The sequence below is a fragment of the Apium graveolens genome, chromosome 6 (assembly GCF_009905375.1).
Source record: "Apium graveolens cultivar Ventura chromosome 6, ASM990537v1, whole genome shotgun sequence".
Lineage (NCBI taxonomy): Eukaryota > Viridiplantae > Streptophyta > Magnoliopsida > Apiales > Apiaceae > Apium > Apium graveolens.
Window position 1 is genome coordinate 20,933,358 of NC_133652.1, and position 23,924 is coordinate 20,957,281.

Genomic DNA, 23,924 nt, shown 5'->3' on the forward strand with positions numbered 1-23,924 from the left:
AAAATCACATACACCTGATTTGATAATTGGAAATCCTGATGCAGGTGTCAGAACTAGAACAGGTACTTCAAATGAATGTCTTTACAACTTTTTTCTCTCTCAGACTGAGCCAAAGAAAGTGGAAGAAGCTCTTCAAGATGCTGATTGGGTGCAAGCAATGCAGGAAGAGTTGAATGAATTTGAAAGAAACAAAGTCTAGACCCTAGTGCCAAGACCAAAGAATAGATCTGTTGTTGGTACAAAGTGGGTATTCAGAAACAAAACTGACAGTGATGGCATAATTACAAGGAATAAGGCAAGGCTGGTTGCAAAAGGATATTCTCAACAGGAGGGAATTGATTATGATGAAACATTTGCACCAGTTGCTAGGTTAGAAGCCATAAGGATATTCTTGGCTTATGCTGCTCACAAAAAGTTTATTGTCTTTCAAATGGATGTGAAAAGTGCTTTTCTCAATGGAGAATTGGAGGAGGAGGTATATGTTGAACAACCTCCAGGTTTTGTAGATACCAAACATCCAGATTATGTCTACAGGCTTGACAAAGCACTTTATGGACTTAAGCAAGCTCCTAGAGTATGGTATGAGACTTTAGCTCAGTTTCTTCTGGAAAGTGGATTCAACCGAGGGACAATAGATAAAACACTCTTCTACCTCAACCATGGAAAGGACTTACTTCTGGTCCAGATTTATGTTGATGATATCATTTTTGGATCTACAAATGACAAACTTTGCAAAAAGTTTGTCAAACTAATGCAGTCAAGATATCAGATGAGTATGATGGGGGAACTTAGCTATTTTCTGGGCCTTCAAGTCAAGCAGAATGAGGAAGGCACTTTTATTTGTCAAACCAAGTACACCAGAAACTTGCTGAAGAAATTTGGAATGCAAGATTGTTCAAGTGCATCCACTCCAATGGCCACTGCGACAAAACTGGATAAGGATACCGGTAAATCAGTAGATATTACTGATTACAGAGGTATGATTGGCTCTCTACTCTATCTAACTGCTAGTAGACCTGATATCATATATGCTACCTGTCTTTGTGCAAGATTTTAAGCAGATCCAAGAGAACCTCACTTAACAGCTGTAAAAAGAATCTTTAAGTATCTTAAAGGAACAGCTGCTCTGGGATTATGGTATCCTAGAGAATCAGATTTTAAACTAATAGGTTACTCAGATGCAGATTTTGCAGGTTGCAAAATTGACAGGAAAAGCACAAGTGGAAGCTGCCAATTTCTTGGAGGCATATTGGTTTCTTGGTACAGCAAGAAACAAAAGTCAATTTCCACATCAACTGCAGAAGCAGAGTATATTGCTGCAGGAAGCTGTTGTGCACAGATTCTTTGGATGAAGAATCAGTTACTGGATTATGGGTTAACATATTTCAAAATCCCTATTTACTGTGATAATCAAAGTGCTATTGCTATGACAGGTAATCCAGTTCAACACTCAATGACAAAGCACATCAGCATCAGGTACCACTTCATCAGGGAACATGTGGATGAAGGTACAGTGGAATTGCATTTTGTTCCCACAGATCAACAACTAGCAGATATCTTCACAAAACCACTGTGTGAAGCTACTTTTACAAGATTGGTAAATGAACTTGGAATGGTTTCAGGTTCTTTCTCTAAATCTGCTTAGTCTTGTTTTGTGTTATCAGACTTTATGCTCAGTATTTACAGAATTAATCTCATTGTGTATTCTGTGCTTAATTGATAAATGTCTTTAAGTACTGACTGTTGTCTGATATATGTTTCTAAACTCTGATAATTGATATGTCTGTTCAAGTACCTATTCAATCCAATGAGGATAACTGTGCTAGATATTGACCTAGTAGTCTTCAATAAACAAATGATTCCATGTAAGAAGTAATTATTTCAGTGGAAACCCTATGACACTAGCAAATTCTGATAATTGAGCTTAGTTAAGTTTACTTTGTATATCTTATTACTAAGTCACAAATTAGAATAATGCTACTCATCTGTTAAGTTCTGATACTAGTAAAACTGCTGAATGTACTAAGTGCTGATAAACCTCACTTATCAAAAGAAAAATCAAAAAGATCAAAGAATAAAATCAGGTACTCCTTTGAGATCTAGAGTAAAAATGTGGAAGGGACGACCCAAGTGCATTGCTGGTATTAAGTAGATATGCATTAGAAAAGAAAAATATTTTCTTGGTGACTTTTCACACTCTATGATTACTGGAGAAATACTCTGATAATAGCATAACTTCTGATAAACAGTCGTGACTCACTTACACTGAGAAGCCACTGTAAAATAGAATTTCAAAAGATGCATAAAATTAGCACAAAACAGTTGAGGTGGACTCAAGCATGAACTCATTCATCAGTAGGTTTCAGGACAATGACAGCTCTTTAGCAAAATTTTAGTTATGCCTTATTTCTAAGATGTACTGAAGTGAATCAAACTTTACTCTTTGTCTGTTATTTAGCTTAATGCACACACTAATCACTCCATCTGAATGATGAAAATTTCCGTGGTGGTCTATGTTATTTTAGATAAACAGTCATTGTGTCATTATTGCACAAATTCTGAGGACAAGTTCTAGTTACATGTTCTGATGATTAAGTTCTGAAGTCTATAACTCAGAACTTGTATGAGGATTTACTAAGATGGGCATTCCTTTTTCGAGTTAAGAAATTATGTTCTGATGACTGTTAAGTTCTGGTATAGGTCTAAGTTCTGATTTCTCAGTCTAATCCTTTACTTGGCTTATCTGTGAATAAAATTTGATAACAGTCTCAGTTCGAACTAGAATATGTAGAAGTGGAAGATTAATAGTCACTATGATTAGGATTAATGGTATTCGTACTTGAACAGTCCACTGTTTCTTGTTTCTTGAGCGGTTTAAACCATGATTCCTCTTTCCAATGAATGTTATTCTTTTTCAAAGTCTAGGGAGACAAGGTAGAATTAATTCTACTTGTCAGCATTCAATTTCTTTGCGTCTCCTGGCATTCTCTTGCCTATATAAGCAGCCACTTCACATCAGTCTTTCCATCAAATTCTTCTCACACACTTATCTTCATACTTCTTCTTTTAAAAACACAATGGTCAGATACAACATGTTTTTGAACTACCAAAACTTCAATATGAAGCTAAGTTGTGCCGAGTGGCAGCAGGAATGGCATGTCACAGCCATTCCTGAGGAGATATGGGACTCTGTCCCACAGGAGGTACTGACACACCTTCTGTTCTTCTATATGGACTACCATCGCCATCTGGAGTGATTGGAGGAGGAAAGGCTGGAAGCTCTCCGCCAGCAAGAGCGAATCATCCGACTCGCCATTCTGTTTGTCGAGAGTAGGAAGAAGAAGATGACTTAATCTCGTCTTCTTCCTATTTTTCTTCATCATCAGCTTTGTTAGGCTTCTTAGCTAGGACTAAGGCTGTTGATGTTAGGATTAGAAGCTTAGGGAAAATCTTGTATAAGTATTGATGTAATTTCCATTTCATAAATGTATTGTCTTGATATATTAATGAAAGTTGTTTTTCCTTCAAGATTTTGTCTCTGAGTTATTTTATCTTGTGTTGATAAATCCTGATTGATATTCTGATGACCATATAAATTTTGACCATATAAATTTTGTTTTATATTAAGTTCTGATTCATTTTCAGCACTTACTTATCTAATTTATCTTGGTCATTTTCATGTGATGTATTTTCAGAATATCAATGATGCAGTGAAAAATAATTCAATCAGTGCTAACGGTTTAAATTTTGAATTAAAACTGTTTCTCTTGATAAATGGAACAGTTTTTCCTTGAAACTAGACAACTGGGTAAGTAATGATTCCTGTTTTCTCGAGCCCAGTAACTGTCCGTTATTACTGCATGTCTGACAGGTGTCCAACGGTAACATTTTTGTTCAGAGTATAAGTACAACAGAGAGAAGATTTCTTTAATCTTTTATTTTCTTTATATTTTATCTCTCTCCTTACTTTTACTCTCTTTCTCTTTATTTCTCATGTTGGTTTTTCATACAGACATTATCTCAAACACCTAACAGGCATACTTGAATCTCATTTTTTTTTCACATGGCACCAAAGGATTTAATCATTGATAGAGCTAAGTTTGTCCCCAACAACTATGCTGCAGTTCTTGATCACACTGAAGCTCCATCTGAATTACACTTTGTGCAAGATCTTCTTGCACATAGTGAGGTTGGGTATGTATTAACACAGCCTGAATTCTTTTCAAGCCAACAAGTTCTGAGGTTTTGGAGGACTGGACTTTTTGATGATGGTGGTCAACGTGGAACTCCCAGTATTATCTTCCAAGTGGGTGATTCATCCTTTGTAGTCACTCCTGGTACAGTACGCAGGGCTTTACATCTTCCAGAAGATTGTACTTTCTCAATTCCAGAGGACTCAGCCCTTCGGGAGTTAATGGCTGAATTGGGATATGAAAAGAGTCTGACGAAACTTGGACAGTTGAAACGGGCTAATATCAGAAGAGAATGGAGTTTCTTCTTTGATTACATCATCAAAGCTTTTGGGAACAAATGTTCAAATTTTGATGCTATCCCAATTCTGAGTCAGCACATAGGGTATGCTATTATTCATCAAACTCATTTTGATTTTGCAACTGGAATAATTGATTTTATTGGGGATAGGATGACAGAGGATCGAGATGTTGTTTATTTTGCTAGATTCTGTCAACTTATTTACACTTACTGTACTGATGAACCTCATTTAGTCAGCACTCAAACCCCACCTTTTAAGGTTGCAAAATGATACTTTAATGACCTGGTAAATGTTGATACTAAAAAAAAAGTGGTTAGACCATTACAGATTTCTAAGTCAGTAAAACAGATCCTGGTAAATGCTGATCCTGATACTTATAGATCTGTTTACTCTGATGTCCAACCAACTCCAAACACCCAAAATCCATCAACCTCAGTACCTACCTCTCATTCTACTCAACCTACCCTCAGAACATATCTCAAATCCTATCTCTCCACTTCACAGACTGCTCAACCTTCATCTTCAGCACCTACTGTGAAGCCTTCATCTTCCAAGCCAAAGAGGACAAAGAATGTTCCTCAAACATCTCAAAAGAGAAGGAGGATTGTATTGAGAGATGAATCTGATTCTGAGGAACAGGTTTCTTCTAGAGAACCTGTTGTTTCTGAAGCTGAGAAAGAGGTTTCTCAGAAGGATTCTGAAATTGGGGGTTCTAGGCTTCTCAAGAGGCTTAGACGAATGATAGTTCCTGAAACTCCCAAGGAATCCAAATCAACAAGGAAGTACAAGAAACATAGGGCACAAAGGCCAGTTTCAGATGATGAAGAGGAAGCAGCTAAGGAAGGGGATCAGGAATCTCTGATCTCACAAGACAAGGAATTTGCTCCAGTCACTTCTTCTCCATCAACTCCATCTCAGGAAGCTGTATCTGACAAGGCTAACTCACCATCTGTGTCTCTTGTTGATCCAGGCACAAGTGCTAATATTGATGTTCAACACTTGGTTGTGTCTGAAGTATTTCTCTTAGAAGCTCCAACAGCAAATAATCCTTCCACAACACCTGTTACTGATGCTGTTCAAACTCCAGAGTTATCAACAACACCTTCTCTGCATCAAGATGCTGATGATCAGACTTTAGGTGAGCATCAGGATATGGCTATTGATCAGAACTTAGTATCAGATCAGCAATTAGAGGATGCTGAAGCCTCCATTGCTACTCACACTGTTGTCTTATCAGAAGATACTGACTCTTTAAGTTCTGATGCTGCAAATGCTGGAGATACTGGTGATGCTGCTCCAACTGTAGATGCTGATGAAGCAGGTCCTTCAGGACATACTCCTCAACAGACTCTTCCTAAGTCTGAACTGGTAAAGGAGTTTGTTATCGGGGATGCACCAGTACCTTGGAGTGAAACTCCTGCAGGTCAGGAGTGGACTAAGGAATGGAACTCAGTTTCATGTGTTCCAACTGCAATACATCTTGCTGAGCACTTGACTAAAGCTGATGAAATGTTAAATTCTGATGATTTAAAAACCCAGCTTAGAGTCACTGCATTGAGTATTAAACATCTACAAGGTCTTCATTCAACTACTCATGCAGAGCTACACAAGATTCAGGAGAACTTTATCAAATAAGAACAAGTTTGGAAAATTGATAAGAAAAAGTTCTTTCAACCTACCATTGACAGGATTGCTTATATTGAGAAAACTCAAGAGAAACAACAAGCTCAGATTGATGACATTCTGACAAATCAAGCTTCTCAGCAATCGCAACTTACTGAAATCCAATCCTCAGTGGAATTACTTATCTCTCTTTTACTACCTGCTGATGCCAAAAAGAGGGAGAAGGTAATTAAGTCCAAATGCAACACTAACAAGACACTGCAAGGAAAGGATGATGGAAATGATGATCAAGGATACTCTGGAATGGGTAGCGGTCATAGTCAAGGTAGAAGGTTTACATCAAGACAAGCTAGTCACAGGACAAGTTCTGATACTGGGAAAAGAATAAGTTCTGCTGCTGGTAAAAGGATAAGTTCTGATGAACTTCTAGATCTTGATGAGAAAATGTTAAGACAGTTATTTCTTCAAGAAAATCCAGGAATGGACTTGGAAAGTTTAAAGGAAGAAGAAGCCAGACTTAAATCAGAGAAAGTCACATCTAAATCTGAAGCTTCTGGTAAAAGTCACTTCCAAAACTCAAAGGCATTGTGATCAAAGAAAGGACACATACTGAAGCAACGTTGGCTAGATCACAACCACAGATAAATCCAAGATCCAAGGGTAAAGAAAAGGTTGGTGAACCTATCAAGGTTTATGTACCTCCTGAGGAAGAAGAAATTATTGATGAAAAAGATGATCTTGCTCTGACTTCAAGAAAAGTTCTTAAAACAACCTTTGACATGGCTCAAGTTGTTCAGAGTCAAGAAATTGTAAGTTCTGATATTCAGAAGAAGCAAGTAACATCTGACAGAGCTCAAGTTAACTTGATATCAGAAAATAGATCAAAGACACTCCTACCAGGATTCACTAAAGCAAAACAGACTCAATCTTTGAAGACTACTGCAAGTGGTTTTGAAGCAAGAGTAGTTACTGGAAAGGAAGCTAGAGATAAAACTGGATTGGGAAGTGCTGATGAAAGAAGAGTACACAACACTACCAATGATCCAACTTCCTTGAGTGAACCACGTATTGGAGCAACTCCTGAGAGATTGAATCAACTGGAATCTGTACAGATGGTTTACCATACCTACTTGAAAGAACACATCATGTTGTATTTCATGACAGATGGTAGGGTTTATCATATAAGACAAAATGTCATTCCATTGAAGTATTTTGAAGAATTGGAGCATGTACTTTTCTTACTTCAAGTGGATGACAGAATAACAGAGACTGCTGCAAACTACTTAAAAGAACAGATTCAGAGACAGAAAAGGCTTTATTCTGTTAAGTCTGACAGTATATATGTTCCAAAGTACAGAGATCACAATGGTGATATTGTTGATATGAAGTCTGCACAGATAAGAACATATCTTGGTATTAAGGGACTTGAATTCAATCTAGAGTCTGACAAAGCTTATGTCATAAGACTAGATCAGGAGTTGAGAAAAGCAAAGATCAATGATCTCAGAGCTGCAATCTTTCAAACTGGTGAAGATACTGCAGAGCTTAAAGATGTCAAAAGGAGAATGATTGATGAACTCAGATATGCAGAGAAATGTTTATTGAAGAACTATCTCAGAACAACTCCTGACATCAGAGAGATCAGAAAATTATGAAGCCAAGTCGAAGATCTACAACTGCTTAAATTCTGATATTTATACAGACTGAAGTTGTTATCAGAAGTTGAAATTGGTAAAAGCTTTAAGTACAGTTGTAGTTATCTAGTCTAATTCTCATGCATTTGTACTTAATGTTTTTGACATCATCAAATATCTGTTAAACTTGTATATTATGTTAATTTACAAGTTGGGGGAGATTGTTAGATATATTTGATAATGTCATGGCTAATATGTTTTATGTTTAGCTTTCAGATCTTACTTGAACAGGATAAATCAGTACTTAACTGTTGATCAGTACTTATACTGGAAGTCAGGACTTAAGGATATCAGTACATATGTTATCAGGAGATAATCGTCAGAAGATAGATATTAGAACTTAAGTGCTGAAGGACAATCATATAAGGACAGTAGCTGATTAAAGGAAAGAAGATCAAGATAAACTTAAGAAGAGATATGCATGAAGAAGGAATTCTGTAAAGAATGGAATACTTGGAAGAAAAGATATCTGATTGATATATTTTAGGAAGCAAAATTATATTCCATATCAATAAGCGATTATCTTGTAACTGTGTAGTATATAAACACAGATATAGGGTTTACACTATAAGTGTTATCATTATTAGAGAAGATTATTCATTGTAACCCTAGCAGCTCTCGTGATATTTGTTCATCACTGAGAGGTAACAGTTCCATACTGTAACAGAGTTTATTGTTTCAATAAAGTTTGTTTTCTGTTACTTAAGTTCTTAAAGTTCGATTTGAGTGTACTATACACTGTATTCACCCCCTCTACAGTGTGTGTGTGACCTAACATAACCATTATGCATTTATCACAAGATAATGCATGTACAAGTGTATACATCACAACAACAGTATAACGGATAGAAAACTTGCCTGAGCGACTGGGGGTTACAATGGCTCGGGACGAGTCTGGTAACCTATAAACAACAAGTAAGTTGGAATTAAACCAAAGTCACTTGTAAATCTATACTTTAGCCAACTTAGACTTTAACGCTCATTTTGCGCTTTACTGATTCTCTTAAGTCACTCGAGTACCCTTGGCTCCACCATTTTTAATAAATTAACCATTACGAGTTTTAAGGAGATTCTTTCGCAAGTGTCTTACCAACTGCCTATTACACCTTACATAAATGTTTCATACTTCAATTAGTCATTTAAGGTCTTTAACCTGTGTTTCAAAGTAAGGCGAGGGGTAATGATTCATTCGCAAAATGTCGTTACTTAAAACGGCCGTTTCTCCTAAACCGTACATCAGAATCAAACGAACCACATATAAAAACGAAGCTCGTAACATCAACTATCTAAAAATGGCAATGGTCAAAACCTAGCAGTGAGTTAAAGGGTTCTGATGTTAAGAACAAAAACAGTCTACGGTAAATCGGGCATTACGATGGCTATGTTTACGCGATTTCCCAAATTTAAACCATTCCAAAACAACCACCAATCAATCCCAATTCACAACCCAATCAAAACTCCATCCATACTACATCATAACAGCCCCAACAACTCCATATTAACAATTTATACTTATTCCCCACATTAACTAAAAGCTTTACTTAGGTTCTTTAACTAATTATCAAGATTTACAACTCCAAAAACACCACAAAACCAACTAATCTCTACAAACTCAACCAAACTTTAAAAAAACAAGTATCATGCTTCACATATACTATATCAATCATATTCATTCCTAATTACTCAAAACTAAAGCTAGGGTTTGGAGTTTATACCTTCCTTGGAGAGTGGAGAATCAAGAGAATGGCTTGGAATCACCCTTAAAGTCCTTATCCAAGTTTAAACTAAACAAAACTTCAAGAACAAAAATTTTAGTTCTTGAAAAACACTATTCACCATCTTATTACATGATTTATTGGAAGAGATTGTGAAGGAATTAGAAGCTTAAACTCATGGGATAGCTATATCTATGTATAAGGAACCTTAGATAATTACCTCATGATTTAACAAAGCTTGGATCTTGGTTTTGGATTTTTCTTTCCTTTGAAAATGGCAAAAGCCGAGAGCTAGGAAGAAGGAAATGAAAAGTTTGTGTTTTTTGGTGAAAATGAAATGTTTGGCTTGGTTGGTTGATTATTGATTTGTTTTGTTTTGATTTCTTACCTTTTTACCATGGTAATTATTGTGTGGTTCACAATCATCCAACAATTCCTTCCCTTATGTCATGCTTATGTCATCATGTGATGTCACCCTCCCTCCTTTGTCCTCTTCTCATTGGTTGGATGACATCATCCCCTCTAATCTCTTTGATTAACTTCCTAATTGTTTGCCTAATTACCGATGATCTGTTATTCGGTTCGCTTAACTTTCGTTTTCGTTTATCGTTTGAGGGATCATACCCGGGATCTTATTACTTAGGTTCCCTTAACCTTTCTCAATACATTATATTCCTTTTTATGATCCTCTATTAAAATCCTTGAATTTAAATCCTTTTTATCCTGTTACCTTATACTCAATTTTTTCCGTATCTAGTGGATTTCCGAGAAAAATCAAAGTGTTCGGAATTGGATTCTGACGATTTTTACATACACTTATATACCACATAGAGTACTAATAATATCCCAGAAGATCAATAACAGAACCCCTACATAGTGTGGCATGAAAAGTTTTCTCATTTAGCATAATCTGCAAAATCACTATTCATAAGGGTTTCAAAAATTTCCAAAAATTGGGGTTATTACAGTCTCCCCTCCTTAAAAGGATTCCGTCCCGGAATCAGATAGAAAATGAATAGGGATACTCTCTTAGCATTGCACTTTCTAACTCTCGAGTAAATTTTCCCAAATTGTGGTCCTACCACCAAACTCTGCCTAGTTTAATAACCCTTCTCCTAAGCACTTGTTCCTTTTCACTCTATAACCCTTCTTGGTTGCTCCATATAGGTTACGTCGGGTTGCATGTCTATGCGCTCATATGCCCCTATTTATCTGGCATCTGAATTACACTTTCTTAACATTGATACGTGAAACACGTTATGAACTTGCTACAGGTTCGGGGGTAGGGCTAGCTCGTATGCTATCTTCCCAATATGTTTTAGTATATCCAAGGGTCCGACATATTGTGGACTTAGCTTTCTTTTCTTTCCGAATCTCATCAATCCTTTCCGAGGGAATACCTATAACAGCACTAGGTCCCCTACTTCCTATTCCTTGTCCTTTCGTGTCAAATCAACATATTTATCATGTCCATCTTGGGCTACTACCAGCTGTCCTCTGATTAGATCTATCATATCCTTGGTCCTTTGGACCACTGCTGGTCCGAGCATTTTGCGCTCTACAACTTCATCCTAACATAAGGGAGATCGACATTGTCTTCCCTCAAGGATCCCATAAGGCGATATCTCAATACTGACATATGATCTATTATCGTAAGAAAACTCAATCCGTGATAACTGATCATTCCAAATTATTTCAAGTCTATTGCACAGACTCTCATTATAGCTTTTAGCATTAGAGCTTTTGCTTCTTAATACCCATTCTTTTCCAGTTCGTAATTGCTACTACCTATTGTTCCTAATATTATACTGGTTATACCTTTGCTCGTTAGCGTTCTATAACCTTTTAGTAACCACGTCAACCTTAGTATCATGAATGTGTTTCCATTCCGAATACCAACATAACTTTACTACTCCTTTTTCAGCTGCTTCTATCTTTGGAAGCTTGATCAATCATATAGAAGTAAAGGAATTTGTTGAGAGATCACTATGATCATGAACACTTGTTATATCACATAGTTAGTACTGAAGGTGGCCAGCCTTTAGTACTTGACAAGCAATTAAACAATAGCTGGTATCCTACTCGGCTTCTATCACACAGATAGATAGTCATTCGGCAATACCTCCCCTTCTGGAAGGGTTGTTCTTCTCAGTTTATATGAAATGAAAAGAAGAGAAAAGAAATAATTGAAGAGAATTGTATATATGAAAAAAAAAGAAAAAAAAGAAAAAAAAAATATACTGCCACAAAATATCTGGCTTGTAACCTACCTCTGAACTATAGAGGTTTGTCATAGGAGAACAAAACATATGTGTATATATATCAAGTATTATCGCATCGCATTTCACACGCTAAAATATTTACTATTCCATCCATCATTCTATGGACCCATGCTCTTGCTCGAGCTTATACACAATCACCTTTGAAACTCCCTCGATATCGAAAATCGAATCTAGGATCTCATTCTAGACATCATCGTTACTAGAATTCTATGCTTGCACCGCAACCTTCCTCATATAGTAATATGACTCTCTTTTCATAAGAGGGAATAAATATTCAATAGGTAGATACTCTACTTAATTAGTCTATCAATGATAACTTATACACTACCACGACCCGATTAGTGGTACTCAATCTCAACATCCATTCCAATACAACTCTCACGGTTGTAATCAGCTCATTACTCGCAGAATCATTGCTACATTACTATGGTCCACCACTGACCTACTGTCGTCATTCACTTCCCATGAAATTTTAATATCTAACCATACGGAGTCCATACATGTCGTATAGAATACTTCTAAGGAGTTAACATAACCACCAATCATAATTCATGAAGAACACTCCAAACTCTGACGTACTTTCATGACATGAAGTAGATAAAATTGCAGAAGAGTTTCAGTCAAAGCAATGATAGCAGGTTAATACCATTCTTAATCGTATGCCCTAAATAGAAGACTTAACTCAAGGGTTCATCTAGTCCTTTTTGAAACATGGTCATGGCTTATCTCAAGATAGTATCTTCTGAGATAGATAACCCGCTCATGGCGATTACACGAATTAAACCTTTACCAACTACTATTACGGTTGGGTATTGCACGGCATCAGAAGGAATGTCAATCTTCCAAACCATAATACAACCCTCATAGCTTTAACCATCATCACTGTATTCCTTTGGCACAAGCGCCTATAATTATCCTCTTACCTTTAAAGTGTCGGCCACCTCTTTGGCCTTTCCTGATAGTAAAATTTCCTTACAGTCAATGTCATTTTAACCACCTCCAAATAAATTTTCTACCTCATTTCAATCACAGCTTATGTGAAGATGTTTTCCTTAAAATCTGATGAGTAAAAAAAAATATCACCATTTTTTTTCCATAAGTTATTGCCTCAGTCTATAGAGGTTAATCACTGTCACGACTGACTCTCAATCATACTTAGAACATCTTTTATCTTAAGTCCTAATTGCCCTGAACAATTTCGACCATTACTGGTTCGATCCATACTTTCTCGTGGTTTAACACGTGCCCCACTTGGCATCATTATAATTACGTCATATTTCCTTTATCAACATTTCTATTCTTGAGAAATTTGAATATTACCTTTCTCCTTGTAAAACCTCTAAGGTTATCCTTAAATCGTTCCTCCCGTATTCCCTAGATACAAGGCATATCAAAATACCATTTACTAATACTAGAACCATTGTCTATGTACTTTTGAAAAATTTCTTTACTGATCTTTAAAGGTTGTTGTTACCTTGATCCTTTCCAATTCATACTGTCAAAACTCATGTTGTCCCTATTAAGGGTGGATGCCAACCTTTATGCATTCCCCTAGGATTCATCTCAAGTTATCGAAGTTATATCCTTAATTCCACCTTTAAAAAAAAAATACTTGCACCCTTTCATGGATAAATCAAGTCATATATCCTTGATAGATTATCTTATTCAATCATTCACACCTCGATAGTCTATACCAATTTCACAATAGCATCCTTATTCAAACTGAGGTCAACCCATATGGCCTCCAAAAGATAACAATGTTTACCCGCTTTCCTTTCCTAATTTGGTAATGACAATAGGGATGTTCTGGAAGATATTGGTCGTGTTCAACGTGAACTTCTTCTTAATAATTCCTCATTTACTTTTGTTGTTTATCTCAACAGTCATCTCAATGTTGGGATATCTTTCATACCTGGCGTCTCCCTTTCTGGGTATCAAGCCACCGATCTTACACTTCACATTCTTGAAGGTCACTTCCTTCATCCAATTTTCCTAATTTCTTACTTCCTTGTCTCCTTAGTCTATCCGCGTCTCATTATTTACCCTTCGAATTATCTCAAGGTTTCATTGAATTCTCCCAACTTACAGGGGATAAAATATATGTATCTCTTATTCCTTCAATCATCAACTTTAACTCATGGTGAATCACCCTCATCCCGACGATTACATACTTTTCTATTTCTATTGCTACGAGTCTTTAGGGTTTCCTCATACCCAACTCCCTTATCATTCCTCAAACTCTATTGCCTTTATATTCCTTTCCACTTCAGTTTCTTTTTATTTTCCTTTCTCTTATCATTATTTCATGAACCAACACAACATAAGCATTGATTTCAAACATCCCGTCATTCTGGATTCGTGTCCTCAGAACGAATCTTGATAACTTTTACAACTTAGATTCATAATTCATCATACTCGTCTGCCTTTGTTCTGGCTCTAAAGCTTTTACACTATCTCCATAACCTTGGGAAGTACTTTCCTGAAAACAATTGACTGAACTTTAATCAGTTTATTCTAACCTCTGGCTCCGTGCCTTTCTTGGTCTTTCACCAGCGGGTGGCCTCTCTCTTAGGAGGGTAAGTGACAAAAACACTCTTTTGTGATTCGTCAATCATTTAGAATCTCAAATGATTCCTGTATTTCCTTTAGCCAGGCTCTTGCCTCGACTGGGTCAGCTTGTTCCTTGGAACTCTGAGAGCTTAGCGACTTAAAGGTCCTGAAAGAATTTCACACCACATTGTTTCCTCAAGGTGGTGGTTAGGGGTAAAAGTATAAGTTTTGTTTTAGGCAGGTCCATGGATTGCCCAATAGGAGTACCATTCCGGTTCTTCCTATCTTGCTCGACTTCTGTTTTCTCAGTCTAAATATTTCTTCCTACTCCCCATAATTGGGGTCATCTTTTTAATTTAAAATCTTTATTTTCCACTTTATTATATTTTGGGTTCCTTATATCTTAATTGCGACCTCCCTGATTATCACATTCAAGGTTTGCCCCTAATCTTATTCCTTGTGGGGGCATATTACTTGGAAAAATTTTGAGAATCTCTGGATATTTGTCTTACTTACTTTGCTTAAGTCTTTCCCTCGTTCAGTCCTTGCACGATTGCAAATTATGAATTCTCAAGTTCTATAAACTTCATGAACTTCATGACACCCTCTTAAGTGTTAATAGTGCAATTAACAATATGAACTTATCACCACGAACTGATATGAACTGAAATTAACGAATATATACATAACCATTGGTTCGAGGGTACAACAACTGAACATATTAAAGAGAATTACATCATGTGATCTGATCGCTTCTATCCCAAAAGTACTACCATAGTTAATCATCTAGTCATTAAAACTAATCATTCATAACTTAGGCTAATCCTCCAAAAGCGGTGCTACATGAAACCCTTATCTGATTGCTCTGGCTCTGCACACTACCATGGATCAAGAAATGCGAGCACGCACGACATCCCTAACCTGCTCCATCACAGAGGTGATGAGGTCTAAGATAGTTGCAAGTAGAGCTGGATCAATCTGACCCTCAAGATGGCCTCTAGCTGTAACACGGGTGGTAGCCTCAATCCTTTCCATGCTATGAGCTAATCCCGTCGGAAGTACCCCGCCCTCAATCCTTGGTGCAGTAAGTCGATCCAACAGATCACTCCTAACATTACGGGCCTCGGACAGGCCACCCAAAGTCATGTGATAATTGGCGATAAGAGAAGCCTGAGTGGTAGCATCTAGCAGTCCATGGGGTGCAGGTGGCGCAGACCCAGGAGATCCAAACGGATAACCAAGCACGGTACCAGGTGACAATGGTGCAGGAGATAAATGTGGCATTTCCTTAGTATGTGTTGGGCTCTGTACAGGGGAGGGAACAGGAATTGGTGGAACCTCATGGATGTCTACAGGAACCTCTGGAAGAGGGTCTGATACTGGTATAATTGGGGTCGTGGAAGGCCCCACTCCTTCTGCCCTCATTAACCTTTGTGCCCTTGGTAACTCTTCATCCTCTAGTGCCACCCTCGCGGCCATTTTTGCTCTGATAGTCGCCCTGACTACGGTCATCAATTCCTCAGCGGTCGTCTCTTCATTCTCATCAGGATCCTCCATGAGATCCTCCTCAGCCACAATCCTTTCCGGAATAACATCCTCAACCGCAACATTCTCAATATGAATCTCATCCGGTCCCTCATTAGGGTACTCCATCGGATTCACAATTTGATCTCCAGCTTGTAATAAAACATCCTCATGCTGATGCTCCTGAACCTCAGGGTTCGGTGCCCCGCTGCCCTATACGAGAACGAACTATGTTACTATCACGATATTTATAAGGGTTCCCGTAAGGGTTTTAACTGTCAGTACTATGTTAGGTAGCCCGACTATGAACTTGGCAAAAGTTCTTATTATCTTAGTGAACTTATTATCTTAACGTCACATCATCTCTGAGGTTTATAACGCTTAGCTCTGATACCATTTCTGTAACACCCCCAAATCCGGGGTCGGGGATCCGGGTTGTCACGAGTTCCATTTCCCTTAATAACACCCAATCTTAATAAATAATCAACTACTCTGTACTGACCCCACAATAAACACACACACCACAAGTTATAGTCTCATAGATGAATATCTAAAAATAATCACAAGTCGTTTTATTCCACAATTATATGCCAATACACCTTAAACAGGTTTCTGAATAAATTTACATTTCTTTGCCATTATTACAATTGATAAAGATACATAAGTCTGGTACATCAAAAGTTGAAAGCCTAGCCTATTGGTAGTTCCTACCTCAGCTACAGCGACATCAACGCCCATAGGAAACTGCGGAACGTTTCCTAATCGCTTGCGAATCGGGAGCTTGGTCCTGTTCATCTTTTCTATCTGTTGTTGTGTGATGAAAGAAGAAAGCAAGGGTGAGCAGCAAGCCCACCAAAATAATATGTATAATGATTAACAATATATGAGCCTTCTCATAGTACTCATGAAAGTCTTGGTCAAAAGAAATGAACCAAGTTTGATATCTTAATGCGATGAAGTCGCAAAATATTCAGTATATATACATATATACTTTTCAAAATCTTGGAAGTCCTCTTCCATGCATAATATACACAGAGTTCCAGTTTATAACTGTATAAAACTATCGTTGCAAGGTGATCTCATATATCTAACCTTGACTCAACGTTTTTCTGAAAATCTTTGACATGCATAAGATAATCATTTACTAGATATAAGTTTTTAAAAGATGAAGTTACAAGATACTCCAATATACTTATATCTTTTCCAAATACTACTTGAACTACCACCGTTCAAGTTATAATTAGTTCAACAGTTCATCACATAGATGAGACTACAAGATAATACTTGAATAGATTCAATCTTTAAAATATCATCAAAATAAAATGAAGTTATGAGATACTTCATTTGATGCAAACCATCATTTTGAAAACTTGACCCTGCCAACACTCAACAATCGCCCAACCGTAGCCTTTCTATCGAAGTGCTCTGGGTAGTGTTGCAGAAATATCCAATTGGATGATGAACTCATTACGGGAGTTTGCCGCGCCAGGAAGACCACTTACGATGATCAGTCGTAGTAGTACAACCCCACCATTTTCTACATGTAGAGGAGAACCTGTCGGATTTACTTGTCAACCGAACACTGAACTCCTAAGGAATGGACCGCCTTAGCGGAACTTCCTGGCCATTTGGGCCAATATAATAAGGCTGGGCCGGCGCTACTCGACCACTTACGCCACTCCTAGTTCAGATGAAATCCATGACTCTGAAACGTAAAGCTCGTCCCCACTTTCCCCAAGTAGAAACTTGTTGATACGGCTCCACCAAGAAGTCGTATCTAGTTGGAAAGGAAAACTCACCGATATTTCCCAGGCGATGCCTGTTAATGGATTAACTTGTTCCAAGAATTTTACTTCCCGAGTATTGGGTAAGTAATCAAAAACTCTTTTATCAAGACAACAACCTTGTTGCGAATATAAAACACACCACAGAGCCGGATCCCTCCAGTTTTGAGCGAGTATTTAAATCCCCTTTTAAAAAAGGAAGATCTTAAATATATAAAAATGAGTTTTGGGATCCGCTCTAATTTTTGAAAATCATTTTAAAGACTCGAAAACACTTTAAAGAGTGTTTGGAATAATGCTGATTTAATAAAGTAAATCAGTCTCAATAAAAAGAAATATCTGGATATTATTATTTAAATAATATTCCCCTAAAGAATTCTTGAGGTAAAAGTTGGAAAACTTACTTGAAATGAATAGTAAATAATTAAAGATATACTTATACGAAAGTAATATCTTTATTTGAATATCAAAGTAAGTTTTATTATCGACACATTATTCTTTAATAAAATAAAGAATATTATTAATAATAAGCGGAGTCATAATACCTCGAATGAATATTATAAATAATATTCATTAAATAAAATAACAGAGTCATACATCCTCAAATAAATATTCAAATAATATTCAATAAATAAAATAAGCTGAGTCGTAAGCCCTCGAATGAATATTCGAAATAATATTCATTAAATAAAATAAAGTTATCGAATAAACCTTATTCGATTAATAGTTTTAAAAACTATAACCATATATATATAAATATATATATATAAGTCTACTCGGGATCCTCGACTCCCGGTTTTAGAAAATATTTTCACCTTTGGGTCCCTATACTAAGGGTATATGCAAATTACCGCTATTCTCTAGCATAGGTATTATCAACTGAACCAACAGATATATATTTCAAGAATATGAAACAGGCATGCATATATACCATATCACATGCTACAATATATTGCAAAAATTTTCTAAATAACCATTATGCATCTATCACAAGATAATGCATGTACAAGTGTATACATCACAACAACAGTATAACGGATAGAAAACTTGCCTGAGCGACTGGGGGTTACAATGGCTCGGGACGAGTCTGGTAACCTATAAACAACAAGTAAGTTGGAATTAAACCAAAGTCACTTGTAAATCTATACTTTAGCCAACTTGGACTCTAACGTTCGTTTTGCGCTTTACTGATTCTCTTAAGTCACTCGAGTACCCTCGGCTCCACCATTTTTTAATAAATTAACCATTATGAGTTTTAAGGAGATTCTTTCGCAAGTGTCTTACCAACTGCCTATTACACCTTACATAAATGTTTCATACTTCAATTAGTCCTTTAAGGTCTTTAACCTATGTTTCAAAGTAAGGCGAGGGGTAATGATTCGTTCGCGAAACGTCGTTACTTAAAACGGCCGTTTCTCCTAAACCGTACATCGGAATCAAACGAACCACATATCAAAACGAAGCTCGTAACATGAACTATCTAAACATGGCAATAGTCAAAACCTAGCAGTGAGTTCAAGGGTTCTGATGTTAAGAACAAAACAGTCTACGGTAAATCGGGCATTACGACGGCTATGTTTACGCGATTCCCAAATTTAAACCATTCCAAAACAACCACCAATCAATCCCAATTCACAACCCAATCAAACTCCATCCATACTACATCATAACAGCCCCAACAACTCCACATTAACAATTTATACTTATTACCCCACATGAACTAAAAGCTTTACTTAGGTTCTTTAACTAATTATCAAGATTTACAACTCCAAAAACACCACAAACCAACTAATCTCTACAAACTCAACCAAACTTTAAACAAACAAGTATCATGCTTCACATATACTATATCAATCATATTCATTCCTAATTACTCAAAACTAAAGCTAGGGTTTTGGAGTTTATACCTTCCTTGGAGAGTGGAGAATCAAGAGAATGGCTTGGAATCACCCTTAAAGTCCTTATCCAAGCTTAAACTAAACAAAACTTCAAGAACAAAAATTTTAGTTCTTGAAAACACTATTCACCATCTTCTTCCATGATTTATGGAAGAGATTGTGAAGGAATTAGAAGCTTAAACTCATAGGATAGCTATATCTATGTATAAGGAACCTTAGATAATTACCTCATGATTTAACAAAGCTTGGATCTTGGTTTTGGATTTTTCTTTCCTTTGAAATGCAAAGCCGAGAGCTAGGAAGAAGGAAATGAAAAGTTTGTGTTTTTTGGTGAAAATGAAATGTTTGGCTTGGTTGGTTGATTATTGATTTGTTTTTTTTTATTTCTTACCTTTTTACCATGGTAATTATTGTGTGGTTCAACAATCATCCAACAATTCCTTCCCTTATGTCATGCTTATGTCATCATGTGATGTCACCCTCCCTCCTTTGTCCTCTTCTCATTGGTTGGATGACATCATCCCCTCTAATCTCTTTGATTAACTTCCTAATTGTTTGCCTAATGACCGTTGATCTGTTATTCGGTTCGCTTAACTTTCGTTTTCGTTATCGTTTGAGGGATCATACCCGGATCTTATTACTTAGGTTCCCTAACCTTCTCAATTACATTATATTCCTTTTATTATCCTCTATTAAAATCCTTGAATTTAAATCATTTTTATCCTGTTACCTTATACTCAATTCTTTCCGTATCTAGTGGATTTCCGGGAAAAATCAAAGTGTTCGGAATTGGATTCTGAGGATTTTTACATACACTTATATACCACATAGAGTACTAATAATATCCCAGAAGATCAATAACAGAACCCTTATATAGTGTGGCATGAAAAGTTTTCTCATTCAGCATAATCTGCAAAATCACTATTCATAAGGGTTTCAAAAATTTCCAAAAATTGGGGTTATTACAGTTCTCGATCTTTATCGAGATGTATTATCCTCCCACTGATTTTCTTAGAAAGTAGTTCTCCCCTAAGAAATACAGCGGCCCGAGCAACAAACACTTTGTTCCCGGATCGATTATAAAAACTATACCCTATTCTCACTTGGGTATCCCACAAAATAGCATCTATCTAATTTTGGTCCAAGCTTGTCAGAGGCTAAACATTTTACAAACGCTTCACATCCCCAAATTTTCATAAATGACATGATATGACGTTTATCAGTCCATATCTCATACAGGGTATTTTGAACCGCTTTGGTCGGAACTTGGTTAAGTGTATATGCAGCCAGTTTCTAGAGCATAACCCTAGAAACTGATTGGAAGATCCGCTTGACTCATCATCGATCGCACCATGTCCAACAAGGTACGATTTCTCCTCTCGAAATCTCTATTCCATTGAGGTATTTCAGAAGGAGTATGTTGTGATACAATATTACACTCCTTCAAGAAACTCTGAATTAAGGTTTAAGTACTCCTCCTCCACGATCTGATCGTAAACTTTTATACTTTTCCCTTGTTTTGTATTCTATACTTCGGCCTTATATTCTTGTAAACATTTCAAAAGAATCGGATTTGTTCTTCATAAGAACCACATATCCATATCTACTGAAATCATCAGTAAATGTTATGAAGTAGTATAAGCCCCCTTGCCATCATATGCATTCGACCACATACATCATTATGTATAAGTCATAATCGTTCGGTGGCCCTTATCACCTGATCAGGTAAAAGAAGCTTTAGTCATTTTGCCAATGAGACAAAGTTCGTATCTTCCGTATGATTCAAAATCAAACTTAGCCAAGTATTCATCTATATGTAACTCAGAAATGCGTTTTCTCATTAATATGGCTTAACGACAATGCTAGAGGTAATGTTTGATTGAGTCAACTTAGAACATATAAATTGTTAATTAATATGCAACATTATAAGTCTTATCATTGAAATAGAATAAACAACTATTATTTATTAATAAAATGAAAACATTTCTTGTCCTGACAAGAAATTGACTAATGTATCCCTAGAGGCAGGCACGTAATAACAATTTATCAAGTTCTCAATCTCGCCTATATGGGAAAAATTAGGTATCGAGTTCCTTCAACTAGAAGCAAACAACTTTTGCTCCAAGTTCTAACCCGATACCTGAAGCTTGACCATTGCTAGTCTTCTTCTTTAGATCTTCCAAACAAGCTCGACAATTTAACTTCCAAATCATCTGGTTATATCCACAAGAATGACAATCATCTCCTTTAGCAACACCATTATCAGGCTTCAAAAGCCCTTTTGGATTGGACTTTGGTTTGGCACTGAATGAGATCAAATCTTCACCTTACCTGTCCACTTTCCTTTCCCATTTGAATTCCATATGTACATCATCAATATGGACGTATTCATGCCTTTACCGTGTTATTTTCAGCAGTTTTAAACATGCTTAACAACTCAGTGAGTATCTGTCTTTCTCATTCCTTTGTTCTTAACAAATTAAGAATAGAAGTTGTTCAAAGATTATTTGATCAAATCAAGCTGAGTCTCTAGACTATTCTTGAAACCCAAAATATCAAGGTACATATACCTATCATCTTTAGCACATGTGGTTCAACCTGATATCATTCTCCATTATTGCAAAAGTATGGTGCCATTATTATTGTCAAATATTTCTGACGAGCCTATCCTTCAAACATCCTTTGAAGGTGCTCAATCATATCATAAGCATCATTATGTTCTTGTTGCTTCTAAAGCTCAAGCACTCATATTACAAGCTGAGACATGAAACAATCAGTTGCATAATCAATTTGCTTCTGGAAGCATTTTTGTTCAGCACATATTTCATTTCTCAGCTAGAAGAAATAAGGGAGGGTTTTGAGTGACATCCTTAAACCTGGGACAACTCCTCAAGTTTCCGTGTCAATTGAGGAAATTATTTCATGTCAGCTTGTCCTTCTCAGGGACTATTACATAGAGAAGTTATTTGTGTTATTTGTCATTTGATCTCTATAATATTAAAAATGCATAAATGACTTAGTCTACAGATTATCATTAAATTATGTTCAGGTGATTATTCATATATATATACAGAATATATATCTCGCACTATTTTATCAAATCATAGCCCTAACTATTAATTCGGAAAGAACGTCTTTTATATCCTTTCTAGTGAGCCAAGATCCTATTCACCATGCGTTAGGTCAGCTTGGCTTTTCTCCTAAAACAGTATTAGGAGACAACATTTGTCAATTATATCAACAATATAACTCTTGGATAGCTTGGTGGAACACATTTGTTCATATTTATCTAATAAATCTCGCCAACTCTATGCCTCTAAGTTCACAATCCTATTTGTGATAACTTAGTTAAGTCAAACCCAATGTCAAAAGTATCAATAACTATAAAACATCTCCCACGATAGATAGGAGTACTTCTCTGTGGCGAACCCACTCCTGGCGATCTAGGGGTAACGCATTGGATCATGGAAGGCATTGATCACTTAATATTAACTTTAGGGTTTTTTAATTTTAAACGATCATGATCCCATCATTAAGAGATCCCAATTTCCTTGAATAAAATACATCAAATCAATATTCGTCAATGATTGATTTCCAGGTAGTGAGGAGTCACAACGGTCTCGCTTAAAACCCACAACCTTACAAGTTCAATGAACTCGCTTTTGACAAAATCGCCCCATGTCAGAAACAAAGAAAATTTAATTTTATTTCGTTTCATAAACACGAGAATCTCATAATCGTTTGTTCATTTAAATCTATGAATCGTTAAGATTTTATCTTGTTTAGCAAGCATGGCATGGGTGTCGTATCTAATACATACATCCTTAATCTAATTAAGCATGTATTTTTATAAACTACTCGACACATACATTCATCATATGCTCATATATATGTAAAGTGTTATGGCTTTAGCCTATGTGATCTTCATCAAGCTAATGACAAAGATCTAGGTCAATCTAAGGTGAAAAAATAGATACAGGCTAACTATTACATGTCTTCTTTCTTGGTCCTGGATGTATTGCTTCCTTGGATGGCCTCCATGTGAGATTACCCTTCCTTGATCTTCAAATCTTCATGTCTTCATGTACATTACACGAATGGAAAAATGAAAACTAATCAATGTACTTACAATAAGAACTCGAGGTTACATTCGAGATTTAATAATTACAAGATCAAGCGACATGCAAGACGTATTGTAAAAAACCAAAACCATTATTTAAGGTCATAAGCCTAACCATCCACCCATGCTCAATTAACACATAAGAACATGTTAAAAACATAATATGATCTTAACATATCATACCATCAGATCTAATATAAAAACCAAATATAGCAAAAATCAGAAAATTCAAAATTAAATCT